A 16,792-nucleotide genomic window follows, 5' to 3' on the forward strand; every position below is an offset into this window, starting at 1 on the left:
TGGTGGACTCTGGCCATGGTCTTGGTGACGGAACGTGTGGGATTTTAGTTCCTGCAGTTGGATTTCGGAAATTGTGAATTTAAGTCTTTTCACATGCTGTTACCTGACAGTGCTGTGTTTACAACCTGTTCTGCCGTGAGTGACCGTACAGTGGGCATACGGTGAGTGTGGTGACCTGTCACGGTGTCCTCGTCTCGTTCTAAGGAGGAGGGAGAGTCCCTATTTCTGTTGGTTTGTTTTGACATTTTATTGAAGATATCCAGTCGTCCCCCTATGTTCTGGGGGTATTTTTTAACAAATGTTTAACTATAGTGTCTGACTTCCATGTGATAGTTTAATAAAGATCCTGGATAAGGAGGACTGGTTTCCTCTCATACAGAATGAGCACAGCCAGTTGGTGCACAAACTGTTAAATTTCTGACCAAGGATACTGTAAGCCCCCTCCCTCCCTCCCTCCCTCCCTCCCTCCCTCCCTCTCCCCCTCTCCCAGAGGGAGCTAATACAGACTTATCTGAATTGCAAACAGTTTCATTTTATGTGTGGATTGTTCTATTGTGCATCCCAATGTGAGTTGTTTTGTATGCAGAATTTAACACTCTTGTATGTATATTCTAAAATTCTAATCATTTGTTAAATCTCAAGTCAAAGCATCCTATTAAATGAAGGCAACCCCCCCACTAAAGCTTTAATCTGTTACCTTCTGAGCTTGAGCTTGTATTCATTGGACAGTAAGAAAACGTACATGCAGAATTTTGCTCTGACAATAATTGTTAGAGCAGGTCAAGCCAGATTGGAGTAAGCCGCTCTGGCCTGGTGGCTTGGTTGGTTGGAGTGTCGTCCTGTATATACAAGGGCTGTGGGTTCAATTCCCAGTCAGGGCACATACCTGAGCTGAGGGTTAAATACCCATGGGGGTATGTACAGGAGGCAGCCAATCGGTGACCTCTCTCTCTCTCTCTCTAATCAATAAGCATATCCTCAGGTAAGGATTTTTAAAAAAAGAAAGATCTATAAAGATCTGTATAGCCAAGATCTACATAAATTACAAATTACTGTGTCCCCTTAATTCTCCCCAAAACTGTAGGTTTCAGTCACTTGTCAGGGATAACTGGATAGGCTGGCTATCTCCTATGGGAGACTTTTCCGTCTCAGGTACACTTGGGTGGAAGCTGGGCCATGGCATTGAAAGGGCCCTGTCTGCTGATTGCTAATGCTGTGTGCGTGGTCCTGGTGGGTGGGTGTCCCTGACAGTCCTCCCGTTCTAGGCCCTTTGCCCCGCTCTTCACGTGCTGCAGTTAACATTCTGGGAAGCACTTTCTCGGGAAGCCTTTCACCGCTGCCTGGGGACGGCTCACCTGGGCAGGGACCACCATGCTGGGGGTTGAGCCAGGATAGGTCTCGTGACTTGCCGAAGATCACGTGGTACTTGCCCAAGGTCATGCAGTACATCAGGAGCCTGAGTTAGCTTTCTGTCCTCTGCTTCCGCAGATTGAAATCCTGATGTACAAAGAGTCTCATTTCACATACACCGTCTGCGGCTCTTGGTCCTTATTACAGAGTGTCCAGGACGAGGGTGGCTGTCCTGATGAGCCCAGTTTGTGCAGCCTAATTGCGTGTGTGAGCGCATCATTAAGTGGAAGCGTCTCCCGGGATTTCTCCCTATGCCGCGCGCGCTTGCGTGCTGCTTGCTTGCTGACACCGCAGCCTTTTGTGTGTGCTGGTCGGGGGTCTGTCAGTCACTCCGTCCATTCTCTCCTGGGTCCGGCTTCATTTTAAGTGTTGGGGTGGCCTGTTTCATTTTTTGCTTTTGTTGCTCGTGTGTTGTTTTTCTCTTCATTGTGTTAGAGATTAGATTGGAGCCAATTTATTTTTATATTTACATGTATATATTTTTTCCCAAAGGAGTGTTTCCAAAAATCAGATTTTTCATGTTTAAAAGTGTGTACATTGGGCATTTAATACATGTTGAAAAGTGAGCCAGTGAGCCCAGTATCTGTTATACATTTTTTTATTTTATTTTGTTTTTGCTGCAAAAAGCTTTATTGTTTCATTTGGTCCAATGCATGGGAGAGGGCTCAGGGTGGTTAAAAGAATGGCTAGCAGTTTCAGGAAGAGGCTCGGGCAAAAGCCAGACACCAGGGGGCCCCTCAAAAGCCTCTGGGCTGCAAAGGCTCCTAGTCGTGCTTGAGGGTGAGCCTTTGGAAGAGACACTCGCCCAGCCCAGCCTGGGGGCTGGCTGCTTGCAAAGGTGAGTCAGGTGTGGCCCATCTTCTTGATGAGTTCCACCTCTTCACCCAGGAAGTGGTTCTCCAGGAAGTCACACAGATGAGGGTCTGCGGGTAGGAACCAGGGCCGGCAGCTTTAAAAGGGTCTGGTTCAGGTTCCTCTCCAAGGCCAGGGCGGCCTCCATAGGGTCTGAGTTCTGCCCACTCACCTTGGGAGGCTTCCGCGTGTCCTGGAAGAGAATGCGGCCACTGCACTGGTTTTGCAACTTTAAGAGATGCTCAGCTCCCTCGTGCTTCTTCTCCGCCAACTCGAGGAAGAAGTGGTCCACGCCCTCGAGAGCCCATCTTCACGGTGGAAATAGTAGCCCAGAGAGAGGTAGGTGTGGGAGGCCCACAGAGGCAGGCTGGCCAGGCAGTTGATGGCAGCCTCCACCTCGGTGGAATAATTCTGACGAATTTGGGAGCTCATGGTTGTTCAGCAATAAGGAGTTAAGGTAGAAAAAAAACCGGTGTGTTGGCTGGTCCTGGAGGGGGTTCTGCAGGTGGTGACTGGGTAAGATGCAGGAGAGTGGCCGAGGCTGGAAGAATGGGCGTCCCTGGGTATGTTCCGTCCAAACGCTGTTGAAGCAAGAGACAGATCCGGGACCGCCGAGCGCACTGCCTCACATATTGTTTTTGTCATTTGTCGTTATGACTAGTGTTTACATCGCAGTTTAAGGGCTTTGATGGAAGCCGGTGCGTCCTCAGGAGGCCCGATGTACAGCTGGGAGACATGTTCTCCAAGACGTTTGCTTCCTGACGTCACATCACACCGCTGGTGCCAGGCCAGCGTGTCCTTTTCCTACCACTGTCTGCCTATGCCCATCACGTCACCCTGTGCACCAGCTCCGGCCTCTGTGCTTGAAAAGTCACGCATGTGGGACCTCACGGACAGATTGGCAGTTGGAATGACCTGGTAACAGGCTCAGCTACTTAAATCACACTTCATTGAAGGGGTTAATATTTCAGCGCTTTCTAAGAACAATACTGACCCAAGGCTCCCGTAGCACCTGGGGAGGGGGGGGGGGGGGAGGAGACTCGTCCTGTTCCCTGAAGTTTACTGGTTGAGTCCGTAAGGCGGCCGTGACCCCGGCCAGGTGGCGGCCCTGCTGTTGTCAGTAACCTCAGTGTCGCTGGCCGGCGTCGCCTGGTGGCTTCTGACAAGGTCGAATCCCATGAAATTAGATCTGCAGGCTGCCGCCAAAGAGCCCCTCTGCCCATGGCTCAGTCTCAGGTGGACCCCTGCCTGTCAGGTGTTCGTGCTTCCTGAGGAAGGATGCGTAGGCTCTGGTGGGTCTTTCTGTTTGTGCTGGAGCCCTGGGTTATGTTTGGGTGGGAGAGTGCATGACTGATTTATAGCGATGAGGTTTATAAAACAGGATGTCAGTGCCCTTGTTACTATGCATTCCCAAATTCGCTTTATTGCTTGACCTGTAGTGGGGTTAAATCACAAAGTAAAACAATGACTTAATACCAGAACTAAAATATAAACTTTTGGTGTAGTAAGCCATATTTTCAGAGGGTTAAAAAAAAGGGGGGGGGGACAAAAAACTATTGAGTTAATTTTTTTGTTTAATTAGTTTGAGTTCAGCAAGGGAAGGCCTTTTGATTCTTTCAGAATTAACATAGGAAGAGGTCTTCTAACAGCTAGATAAAGATTGATGCTTTTACAGACAACGTGACAAGCAGGAGTCGCTTATTTCATAATGCAGAGGAAGAGGCTGTTAATAGCAGCTTTGATGCTTTCTGGCATTTCTTGCCCCGAGTCGGGGGTTTTTCATGCTGTGCCTCTCTTACGGAAACGGCCCGATGCTGCTATTTGGGCTCAGAGGGCCCGAGTTAACTCTCACGCTGCCCACACTGCCGACGCCAGGTCATCAGGCACTCTGTTAGTACGTGCCCTTGGTTTCGATTTGCATGTTGACTCCTATCTTTGGCTGAGAATTAATTTTATTGATGACATAGAAAATGGTTATTTTAGCACTTTCCTGCGCGGCGGCCTCCTCGCCGTGTTTGGCCCCAGGACTCCTCCTAATGACGTTAGCCAGCTTGAATTAGCTCCACGTGTCATTAATGCATACAAATGGCTTTTATTTTGTTCATAATCTCCTCATAATGCCACGGCATTGTGCTCTCACTAATGTTTTTAAAATGATGAAACGGCTGTGTACTCTCTGACCTGTTTAACCCTTCACAGAGTTTCCGACCAAAAGAATGAGAAAATATGACTTAACTAGGATAGAAGTTGTTACCCTCTCTTGCTGTTGGTTTCAAAGTCTTCTCTTTATTTTTAACTTTCTCCCCTTATAGAATGTGGACACAGCCAGACTGTGACCCTCACTCGTTGAGGAAGTTCCCCTACCTGCTGGGCCAGCACCCGGAGCTCAGTCGGTGGGAGGTCAGGACAGTACCCCTCAAGGAGGCTGGCTTTCTAGTTGTGAGATGCTTCGGTGCGAGGAAGGTAGCTTTACTTCACGGATTCTGATATTCACACACACACACACACACACACACACACACACACACACACACGACACTAACAACCTTACTTATCAGCCCTGAATCAGGGAAAAGTGAACTGTGAAGAGTATTTTGCAAACTTGTTTGTCTAAAAGAAAAACAGACTGTAAAAACTTAGATGAGTAAGTTGGATTTTGTGGGATTTGCCAAAGAAAAGAGTTAAAGGATGTGAAATGTGGAAATAAAAGCCGCCCAGTGGCTATTACTGTTGAGGCCCAGCGTGTGTGCACGCCCATGTGCGTGCGCCCATGTGTTTTAAGAAATGGGTTGTTGGGCACTGTAATGTTTTACATCCTGCTTTTTCAGATAGTGTTTCTACAATGTAATAGCTTATTTTTGCATTGTATTCCGTTGAGCGAACATAACAATTTTGGGCCCAGTCTTCTCCTAGACAGTGAATGTTTTCCCCTATTTATTTATTTGTTTTAGGAAGAGTGCTTTATGGATGGCTCTTTACCTAAAGCTGGTCTTCAGGGTACACCTTCGGGGGGGGGGGAGGGGGTCGCTGGCTGTTGAGGGACACAGCCTCATCGCATTCGGTCCTTGCCCAGCGCCTTCCAGGGGGTCTGGTAGCCTCCTGTACCCTGGCGGCCACCCTGGATGTTTTCATTTGGTATATTTAGGTGCTCCTGTATTGGGTGCAAATATGTTTACCAGGGTTATATCCTCCTGTTGGATCGATCCCTTTAGTATTATGTAGTGACCTTTGTTGTCTCCTGTGATGGCCTTCATTTTGAAGTCTGTTTTGTCGGATGTGAGTATTGCTACTCCAACTTTTTTTTTCTTTTCCATTTGCATGGAAGAAGTTTTTTTCCAGCCCTTCGCTCTCATCCTGTGTGCGTCTTTTGTTCTGAGGTGGGTCTCTTGTAGACAGCATATAGTTGGGTCATGTTTTTGTATCCATTCAGCTACCCTATGCCTTTTGATTGGAGCATTTAATCCATTTACATTTAGGGTTATTATTGATAGGTACTTATTTATTGCCATTTTAATTCTGTATGCCTAGGTTTTTCTGTTTCTTTTTCTCATTACAGCAGTCCCTTTAGCATTTCTTGTAATGCTGGCTTGATATTTTCACTTAAAAAACTTTTCACTTGCATGGCCAGCGTGGCTCAGTGGTTGAGCTTTGACCTATGAACCAGAAGGTCATGGTTCGATTCCCGGTCAGGGCACTTGCCCGGGTTGTGGGCTCGAACCCCAGTGTGGGGTGTGCAGGAGGCAGCCAGTCAATGATTCTCTCTCATCATTGATGTTTCTATCTCTCTCTCCCTCTCCTTCCTCTCTGAAATCAATAAAAATATATTAAAAAAATAAAATTAAACCCGATAGTGAATGGAAGTGCTCCTTTAAGTCACAATTATTTTTAATAAAATATAAGGCACCTCAGTACTTAGGGTTTGGGGGTGCATTGCAACCCTGTAATCAATGTAAAATTATTTCCAAAAGGCTGTTTTATAAAAACGCATTTCCCAGACTGTTCTCTTCATGTAACAGCCTGTGTGGGAAATAGGTCTGAGGTTCAATTTGCTTTTAGGTACCTGAATTTTAAGTTATTGAGCTGCCACTAGGGGGCACTGGAAGCGCACATAAGCATGATTCTCACTAGCATATTTTTTCCTTTTGCTGTCACTATGGGGAATACAGACATAATAAAACTCACTGGTTGAGGAGATCATTTAGACCTGTAATAAGATGCGGCCCACAAAGCGTGTGAAGTTCCTGGACCAGCAGTATATGAATGCAGAGGTGAAGAAGTTTCATTCATTGGAATGGAGAGAACACAATAAAAGGAGATGAAATGACATATTCTGTTTAACTACCAGTCCCTTCCTCCTGTTTGCTTTGCATGTAACTTTACAGAAGAATCCCAGGAAAAATGGAATATAATAACCAGGTTCATTATGTAGTCTGTCCTCTTTCATTTATTTATTTATTTAATTTAATAAATCTTTATTGTTCAGATTATAACAATTGTTCCTCTTTTCCCCCCATAGCTCCCCTCCACCCGGTTCCCACCCCACCCTCTGCCCTTACCCCCCCACTGTCCTCATCCATAGGTGTACGATTTTTGTCCAGTCTCTTCCCGCACCCCCCACACCCCTTTCCCCCGAGAATTGTCAGTCCACCCCCTTTCTATGCCCCTGATTCTATTATATTCACCAGTCCATTCTGTTCTTCAGATTTTTAATTCACTTTTTAGATTCACTTGTTGATAGATATGTATTTGTTGTTCATCATTTTTATCTTTACCTTTTTCTTCTTCCTCTTCTTAAAGAATACCTTTCAGCATTTCATATAATCCTGGGTGGGTGTTGATGAACTCCTTTAGCTTTTTCTTATCTGTGAAGCTCTTTATCTGCCCTTCAATTCTGAATGATAGCTTTGCAGGGTAGAGTAATCTTGGTTGTAGGTTCTTGCTATTTATCACTTTGAATATTTCTTGCCACTCCCGTCTGGTCTGCATAGTTTCTGTTGAGAAATCAGTTGACAATCATATGGGTGCTCCCTTGTAGGTAATTAACTGTTTTTCTCTTGCTGCTTTTAAGATTCTCTCTTTGTCTTTTGCTCTTGGCATTTTAATTATGAAGTGTCTTGGTCCTCTTTAGATTCCTTTTGTTTGGGGTTCTGTGCACTTCGTGGACTTGTAAGTCTATTTCTTTCACCAGGTGGGGGAAGTTTTCAGTCATTATTTCTTCAAATAGGTTTTCAGTATCTTGCTCTCTCTCTTCTTCTGGCACCCCAATAATTCTGATGTTGGTACGCTTGAGGTTGTCCCAGAGGCTCCTTACACTATCTTCATATTTTTGGATTCTTTTTTCTTTTTGCTTTTCCGGCTGAGTGTTTTTTGCTTCTTTGTATTTCAAATCTTTGACTTGATTCTTGCGGTCCTCTAGTCTGCTGTTAGGTCTCTGTATAATATTTTTTATTTCAGTCAGTGTATGTTTAATTTCTAGTTGGTCCTTTTTCATATCCTCGAGGGTCTCGCTAAATTTTTCGGCCTTTTCTAGGAAATTCTTGAAAAACCTTAAAACCGTGGTTTTGAACTCTATATCCAGTCATTTGCTTTCCTTCATTTCTTTCGTTTGTGATCTGTTTCTTTGTCTTTGCATTTTTGCTGCTTCCCTGAGTTGGTAGAGTAGCTTTGTGTGGTAGGTGTCCTCTAGGGAACAGTGGCTCAGCCTCCCCAGTTACCTGAGGTGGACACTCTTGGTGCACCCCTTTGTGGACTGTGTGCACAGCCTTGTTGTAGTTAAGTCTTGATTGTTGTTGGTATCACTGGGAGGAATTGACCTCCAGGCCAATTGGCTGTGAGGATCAGCTGTGTCTATGCTGGGAGAACTTCTGTGCTGGAGGCAGCCTTATGGGACAAGACTTGCAAAATTGCAAAAGCTTTTGTGCTCAGCTTGGGTGGGGCGGAGTCTCAGGGTGGAGCAGACAGCCTTGGCTTCCCGTCAGCCCTGCCCTATGAGGCCCCTGGGTCTCAGTGTCCCTTGGTAATCGCTGCAAGAACCTCTGAGAGAAAGCTGCCCTCGAGTTTCGCCCGCTGCCAGACAGTCCAGTTTCTCCCCCAATGAATCTGGATTCCCAGATTCTCACCCGGAACTGGAGTTCAGTGCAGTCGGGAGCTTCCGTCTCCCTCCCGCTAGAGAAAACCAGCGGCACACCCAGCAGTCAGTCCTCTCTGCGCACACTCGCGCGCGTGCCTCCATACCTCTGCCTTTTGCGGCTCCCCTGAGTTTCCGTGAGCTTTTCTCTTTTCCTGACAGTCCAGATTCCCCCCGTATGAGTCTGGGTCCCCAGTTTCTTGCCCGGAACTGGGGTTCAGTGCAGTCGGAACTGGGGTTCAGTGCAGTTGGGAGCTTCTGTCTCCCTCCCGCTAGAGAAAGCCAGCCAGGCACTCAGCCACCCATCTTCTCCACGCACGTTTCTGTACCTCAGCCTTCTGCAGCTCCTCTGAGTCTCCATGTGCTTTTTTCTTTCCTGTAGTTGTAGAATTTCCACTCAGCCAGCTTTCCTGTGGTTCTGGATGATGTCCGTTTTGTCTTTTAGTTGTAGTTTTGAAATTGTTGTGTGAGGCAGCAGTTTAGGTGTTTACCTATGCTGCCATCTTGGTTTCTCCCCCAGTCTGTCCTCTTTTAAACGAACGCACCGAGAGTCTTGTTGGCCTGAGCAACAGCCCAGGCTCCTCACTTCATGGTCTGCATCTTTGCTCCGAAGGCAGGCAGGCGCAGGCCTCCTGCCAACACCTGGGCTGCGTGGGGTGGCTGTGTGGGTCTGGGTGGAGGCATTGCCACGCCTCTCTGCCCAGCTGTACTCCTTCCTATGTGGGAGCCCCCAGGTGCCTTCTGGTAGTTAGAGACCAGGAGATAAATGACTAATCACACTGTCCCAGGGCAGAAGGAAGGGAGCTGATCAGGTTTACAATGGCCTGGAGGTATTCAGGGCCCTTAGGACAGTTAGCAGCTGCCCCTCTGTGAACTCGGGGTGGGTGAGGCCTGGTGCAGACAGGAGCCTCTGATACACATACATTAGCCGGGGTCTCGTCTCCTAGCTTCCAGAGGGGTTTTTCCTTCTGTTCTTTTTACCCCTAAGGTGGAGGGCTTCTCCCTGCTGTTGTTCATTTGTTTATTTCTTGCTTTGACCTTTAATTTTCTCCTACTAGCTAGTTTCCCTTAGAAATTGTAGCATCTCAGACCAGAAAATCTTCTATTTCTTTATTTGGAAAAGGGGACTAATTACATGTTTGTACCTCAAAGGAGAAACATCAAATCACAGGCCATTCTATACAAATTGTTTCTTTTATCAGAGTATGCAAATACAATTTGGGGAGTTCTCCCGTTTTCAGTCCTCAGAACAGTGGAAATGCGGCAGAATATTGTGATCCAGAAGGGGAGTTAGGTGCAAATGGGACAATTTCATCAGAAGGGAGGTCCGTCTGCCTGGAGGGCAGCTTCCTCGGGCTGGTCTTTGAGTGCCAACAAGGTTCCCCAGCCCCGAGAGTGAGAACTTTGAAAGAGCCTGTGTGGGTAGAGCAGTGGCCCAAGTTCCAGATGTTTCTCTTGGATTCAGTAAACTTCACTGGATTAAGCCACAGCCCCTGCAGAGGGCGGGTGCGGGTCTGCGTGAGGCTGGGGACAACGACCACAGCTGGGTCTTCATTCATCGGAGTTTCACAGTGAGTTTTTTTATGGAAGAAGAAAAGCCTGCTGCTGAAATACATGAGGCTGATTTTCACGGTGAGTGAACATTTCCACAATATCAGATTAGAAGCCTTAACGTTGTACCTTTTCCTGGGTATTTCACTCCTCTGGGCTCTTTGCACACGTCTTTCGTGGTTCCTGTCAGTGCAGTAGGTCAGTAGGTTGTGTGAGGGTGACTGTGGGGAGGCCACCCCACCTTGTCTCCCGCCCCTTTCCTTGGCAGCCTCTTCCCCGAGTGGTTGTTAAAGAAATGCCAACAGTTAGCTGTCCCAGTTCACACTGCTGTGTAATATGAGAACAATTAGGAAGCCCTTGAAGAAATGTTATACAAAGGAGATCTTTCAACATCCTATATAATAAAAGCCTAATATGCAAATCGTCCCCTTGACCGGGAGTTTGACCAGGGGGTGGGACCAGCTGTCCAACCGCCCGCAGCCCCTCCCCCCAGCCAGCCCTGCCCCAGCCAGTGGCGTTGGCGGCGGCAGGCAGCTGGAGGAAGGGAGGCCCCGGCCAGCAGCTGGCAGCCACTAGGGACCCTACCCGTGTACTGGGCCTCTAGTAATACATAATTAACTTAATTGCTATAATATGAGGGCAAAAATAAGGGGAAAAAGTTGAACAAAACCAGTGCAAAGGCTAAAGGACAGCTCCGTGTACCAGTGCTCACCTGGTCAGGGGGAGGTTGCGGGTGCGAGCTGAGGCTCAGTGCCAGCGCTTTTTGTTCTGTGGCGTTGATACTGGACCAGGGTGGACAGAGTGTCCACACACTTGTACCTGAGTGAGTCCTGCCCTGGGAGGCGGAGGCCGTGCCCTCGCTGCCAAGGTACTTCCACGTTCCATCCATGGAGTTCTGCTCTTCACAGTTGCAGCTAACAGCCAATTCTGTTAAAATACACGTTCGTGTATATTATATTATCTGTTTACGCATATAAACAAACATATATCCTAATTAAAATAACACCTGTTTGTAAAATTACAAAAAAATGAGAAAGAAGCCAATTAAAATCATCTGTTCTTCCCACCTTCTGGTGGTCAACATTTTACTGTATCCCCATCTTGTCAATTTCAGTGCTTTTGAAGCAAAACTGGGACTCTCTATATCATTTTTAATAATCCTCTTTTAAAAGGCCCAAGAATAGTGACTGTTCTTTAAGATCCTCTAAAGCTGTGTTTTTATGAGTCTTCTGAGCTGGCATCAGCCTGCCTGAACTTGCCCACCCTGGAGACCCCCTGCCCTGGGTTCATCCTGCAGCTGTCCCCTGAGGTCCAATGGGAGGCACGCATGCTCACCTGCTCACGGCATCTTAGGGATCAGGCAGCCTCAGCTCTGCAGTGCCTGGGCCTGCCTGGAGCACCCAGTGCATGGAAGAGGAGGTGGCGCAGGATGAGTTCCCGGGTGGGGTGGCTTGTCTCCCCGCTGTGTGTGCTCACAGGGACATTGGCCTGCCAGGCCACCTCCCTGCATCCCTGATCACCAGTGAACTGTGTCCATAATTGGCTTCCGGGTAGACTTGGGCACAAGAACAGAGGTCTGGAGTCTGTCTCCTTGGTGCATAGATTTCTCGTGGGAAATGAAGGCATTGACATCATTAAGCTCCTACATTGGGAAAACATTACAAAGGACCAGATAGGCTCTTTTAGAACCCTGTTTTTGCTAGCAAATTACCAAAACTAAGCCAGATTTTATAAAGATTCACTCTCAGGTCTTGTGTGAATTTATCCAAATATAAACTTCCAAGAGACTTAAATACTAGTAGAAGCTTAAACTGAAGGACAGGTTTTAAGACACTCAATCTTTTCAGATTTTTATTCAAAGTAGTTAGAGAAGCTGGTGGATGTTGGGGGAATGCCTTTGGTAGGATGCTATGGTCAGTGCTAGGAAGGTAGTCTCGAAGTCACAGCTGCAGAGCTTAGAGATAGCTGAGCCATGGCCTGGGGGCTCGGGGGGCTGAAAAGTGGTCCTCCAGAGACATGTACATCCTCATCCCAGAAACAAAACAGTACCTTTCATGGGAAAAGAGGGTCTTTGCAGACGTCTTAAATTCAGGCTCTTCCGATGGGCTCTGATGCAGCCACATGGATCCTTGTAAGAGGGGCAGAGATTTGACCACACAGAAGAAAGAGCGATACAAGAGATGGACGATTGGAGTGATGTGGCCACAAGCCAAGGAATGCCGGCTGCCACCAGATGCTGGGCGAAGCAGGACATGTACCTTCCCTCAAGCCTCAGGAGAGAGCACAGCCTTGTCCGCAGCTGATGTCAGCCCTGTGGTAAAGATTGTGGAATTATGCCCTGAAGGACTGAGAGAATAAGTTTCTGGTGTTTCAAGTCACCAAATTTGTGGGAACTTGTTGGAACAGCCCCAGGAAGCTCCTACAGATGGAAAGGGGCAAGGAGGACCCCAGGGAGAAACTCAGTCCCCCCGCTGCGCCTGAGGTGGAGATGCAGGAGGAGATGGAGTTCAGACTACAATTGCACACGGGCACGCCTAGATGGGCCGTGCCACCAGGAGCACATGGACGCGCCACAGACCCTGGCAGGGTGACCTCAGGCTTGTAAGGGGTGTGCACAAGTCGGGCTGTGGGCAAGGAGGTAGCAGGCCCTGGGTCAGTGTACTGGGTGACCGTGGGTTCCGTGGCGACCAGGGGCACATGGAGAGCTGGGAGCTCTGTGTTGTCTTCCTGGAGGAATGACCCGGCCTGGAGGGGCTCACGCCTAGCAAGGTCAGGGCTGGTGGAGGGGGCGCAAGCTGCTGGCTGTCTTAGCAGTTCCAGAATTCTGGTCCTGCATCTGAGTTACTTTCGTCTTGTGCAACCTCGGAGGCTCCTAAAACCTGCTTCGCATACACTCCTTCGCCCACTTTGTCCTTCCATCCCTCACCAACCTCACCAGTGACCTTGTCCAAATCCAGTGGCCACATTTAGTCCTCATCTTGCCCTCACCTTTTGACCTTGACACAGGCTCTTTCCTCCACTTGTCCTCCCTCGGCAGGCATCTCAAACAGGATGCAGAGCCCTGTCATTGACTCAACATGTGCTTTATGCTCAGCATTAGGTGCTTCGCCATGCAGCGGAGAGAATCCGGTGGTCAGACTGGCGTTGGCCGTGTTATCCTCAGCCAGTATTTATTGAGTGCCTGCTTGCTCTGGGCTGGGTTCTTGTCTACAGCCCGTGAGTGCCCATCCAGGTAATTATCCTCAGGGCCATGTGGCCTGACCAGCTGCAATGGAAACTGGCCTTCATCCACCCGTCAGCCTCACAGCTGGGTGTCTGCCCCAGCCAGCTTCAGGACAGGAAGAAACATGGTTAAATCAGTGCAGCTGAAACGGGAAAGTTTGTAGGCCACTGGAGTCAGAACACTTTCTCACTTTAGCTCCATTGTATTTTGTATTTTATTGTTCAACCTTTCTACCTGTTTAAAAACAAGTGCAACGGAAGTAAAGCAGAATCATCCAAGGTTTCCAAAACAAACCCAGAACTCAGGTGGAATTATTTAACGGTTCTCTTCAGAAGGTAGTTGAAGGAAACGGAACCCCCAAAGCCCAGATGTTTCTTCAAAGCTTGCTAATGACAAGCCGAGCCCCTGGAAATGACAGACACGCCGGGACACTGCCGTTTCTCCTGGCGCACTTGCTGCTTGATTCCGCCAAGACAGCTGTTACTGAGCAGCTACTCGCCCATGGGCTCCTGAACCCAGTAGGAACCGAAGCATCACCTCGGATGTTGCTGAGTTAATTACCAAGACACCATGGCTCCTGGGTAACTCCAGGTCCATCTCAGCTTTTTATCATACACGATTCAGCATAGCACTTCCTCAGTTTGAGCGGCTGTGGAATGGGACACCTTCCCGTTATCACCTCCTCCTAGGGGTGCTGGTAACTGGATGTAGCTTGGAGGGTTTCAGAGTAAACAGCCACCTGTTATAAAGGTCATGGAAAGCCTCAGAGGTGGTGATACCCACTTAGGGCACAGCTGGAGACAGCCCTGAGCGGGCAGGCAGGGGCCACCCTCAGGCCACTGGCCTCCCAGGGCTGTGAACTGGTCTGACTGCCTGTAGGGAGGTCACACTGCCTTTCTGGCCTCTAGCTCCTCACCTGTGCAGTAAAAGTGTTGAAATGGCTCTACTCAGGTTTTATCTGATGTAGGAGAAATAGCACTATGTCTTTTTTAATCTTCACCCAAGGATATGTTTGATTTTAGAGTGAAAAGGGAGAGAGAGAAATACCAATGTGAGAGAGAAACACCGATCCGTTGCCTCCCATATGCACTGTGACCAGGGATCAAACCCGCAACCTTTTGGTGCCCGGGACGACGCTCCAACCAACCGAGCCACCCGGCCAGGGCAGCACAGTCGTTCGTAGCCCCCTTTCCCTCTGTGTTCTGGAAGCACATCGGCTCACTGTCAGTTCTCACGCTTTTAAATAATAACACCTACTCATTAGACATGGCTCTCAGCCCAGGAAGTGAAGTGCACGCTCCTCCCGGGGCCCCAGTTAGAATCCCTGAGATGACCGGTGGGTCTCCGGGTGGTTTATTTACTAGTTAACTGAGCACCCCTCTGTCACGTACTAAATCCCTTAAACATGACCGCAGTCCACGGGAGCGGTTTAGTTTTGTTTCGTTCCTCCTGTGTGAAGATGAGTATCTCTCACCTGCTGGCCAGTTCAGTCCATCTTTCCCCCCAGGCTCCTTAGCAGAAACAGACGGCATCGGTAGGCAGTGGCTCCTAGGTGCTCCCAATTGCCTCGGTCTTGTCACGCCGACACGCCATCCTGCAGTGAAACGGCCGATTCAGGAGCTGCTGTGGATTGTCTTGAAAAGAAACTTCAAATGATGGGCACCTTTTCTCATACTACTTTTCCCCTCGCTATATGGCGCACGTCTGGTTAAGAACCCACGTCCAGGAAGTCGTAGAGCAGAAGCAGCAGCTGCCCCTTCGCCCACCACCGTGCCTGAGGCCTGGGGTGCTCTCAGGTCTGCAGATGACAGCGTGTCCACCGAGGACAGCAAGGCCTGTCACAGTGGGAAGCCCGCCCACACCCGAAGGCGCTTCCTTCCTGTTGTTAGAAAGAACGGTGTCCACAGGACCCAGTGCTTCCTCCCATCCCTTCGGTCATTCTCCCCGGATTAGCATGGGTTTTTGGCACAAGCAGGCTAATGGGAATTTAAGACTCCAAAATCAAAATCTGCAAGAGTACAGCTTAAATGTTGCTGCTAGTAAAGCGATTGAGGTTTAAGAGATGTAACATTTAAATGGAAATAACACAGATTTGATTCCCAGTCAAGGGCACATACCTGGGTTGCAGGTTCGATTCCCGGTCACAGCGCAGGTGCATGCGCAAGGCAACCAACTGATGTGTCTCTTTCTCCTTCCCTCCCTCTCTTCCACTCTCTCTAGAAAATCAATGAAAAAAAAATATGATTAGGGGAGGATTAACCAGAAAAGAGTGGTGGGTGGGTTACAATTCCCCATGGTTACGCTTCACCGCCGTTAGCCTCGTCCCAGAACCCACCATTGGCTGCGAAGAGCTCTCATGTGTCTCTGGGCGTGCGTGAGCCTCTCCTGCATCCGGGCGTGAACACGCAGCCCTGAGTGTCGCTGGGGGCATAGTGGCCGTGTGGGACGATGACATAGTTAGGGTTGAAGTGAATGATGGCTGTGACTTGGTTCAGTTACCAAATACGGAAATAAAACACGTCTGGCAAAATGTTCGCACTTGTTGGACATAGGTGGTGCAGCTTTAGGTGCTCGTTGAGTCGTTACGTTCCTCTGCATGCTTGACAATTCATGATTTGTGGTTTGGGGGAGGCCTCTCAGGCTCTGCCCAGCTGGCTTCCTCCCCACGCTGTCCCCTCTGACCTGGACAGCTTCACCGCAGGCTTCACTGGGGTTTCGGACCTCTGCCGGTGGGGAGCTCTTCTCTGAGCCCCAGACGATCCATCGCCATCTACTTGCCGTCTCCTCTTGGGTGTCCCAAAGGCTGTCCCCTTCCATCCTGGGCCCCGAGAATCTCTCTGTTACTCGGGTTAGACAGCGGGGGCACGTGCTGACCTCACGCCTCCCGCCCGAGTCCCGTCACTGGGTTCTGTTTGTTCAACTATACGTCTCTGGTCACATGACCACCACCAGGGCTGTGGCCTGAGCCCCTGCCCCTCCCACCAGGGCTCCCTTCTGCAGCTTCTCCTTCGTAGGTGCTCCCGTCTCCTCATCCTTCCCCAGCGCAGCCAGGGGGTCTTTCTTAGATGCACGTCTGCACCTCCTGCTCTGAGGCTGTGTCCGGGCTGCTGTGCCTGCCCCTGTCCCCGCCCAGCCCCCCTCAGTTCTCAGCTGTCCTTCCTCCTGCCCCTCTGTCCTCCACTCCTTAACTCTCTTTTCAATCTCAGGGCCTGCTCCAGTGGCACTTCCTCAGGAAATTGTTCTTCCCTCCTCTCCTCTCAAGTTCAGTTCTTAGATTGGGACCCTTCCGTCTGCAGCCACGGTGCCTGGTCAGCTGCCTGCCAACCGCTGTGCTGCCTCGTAACCTGGGTGAGGTGCCAGCCTCCTCAGCTGGGAAGCTGGTGACAGTAGAGCAGCCACAGTGACAAAAAGCAGGGTTCAGCAGCTTAGCGAGGATGACCTGTCTATGCCCTGCCTAGGTTAGACCCCCGAGATCAGGGGCCACGTCTAGATTGAGATCAGTGTCCCAGCATTGTCATCTTCGTCGTCACTGGCACTATGGGCTCCTCCAATCAGTGCTTCCTGTCAATCAAATCACAGACAGGCAGACCTCACTTCATTGCACTTCACATTTTTTTTTCTTTTTTTTT

General features: G+C 49.1%; 1 protein-coding gene and 1 pseudogene across 13 annotated transcripts in view; one reads left to right on the forward strand and one right to left on the reverse strand.

The window, feature by feature from the left end:
- The window catches only part of AGAP1 (ArfGAP with GTPase domain, ankyrin repeat and PH domain 1), a 418,249-nt gene that overhangs the window by 171,076 nt on the left and 230,381 nt on the right, over positions 1 to 16,792 (forward strand). The window lies entirely within an intron of this gene.
- On the reverse strand, positions 2,175 to 2,694 carry LOC308248807 (ferritin light chain-like; annotated as a pseudogene). The gene has a single exon. The product of its transcript is annotated as a ferritin light chain-like (transcript).

Source organism: Plecotus auritus (assembly GCF_963455305.1).
Source record: "Plecotus auritus genome assembly, chromosome: 5".
In the NCBI taxonomy this organism is placed as follows: domain Eukaryota; kingdom Metazoa; phylum Chordata; class Mammalia; order Chiroptera; family Vespertilionidae; genus Plecotus; species Plecotus auritus.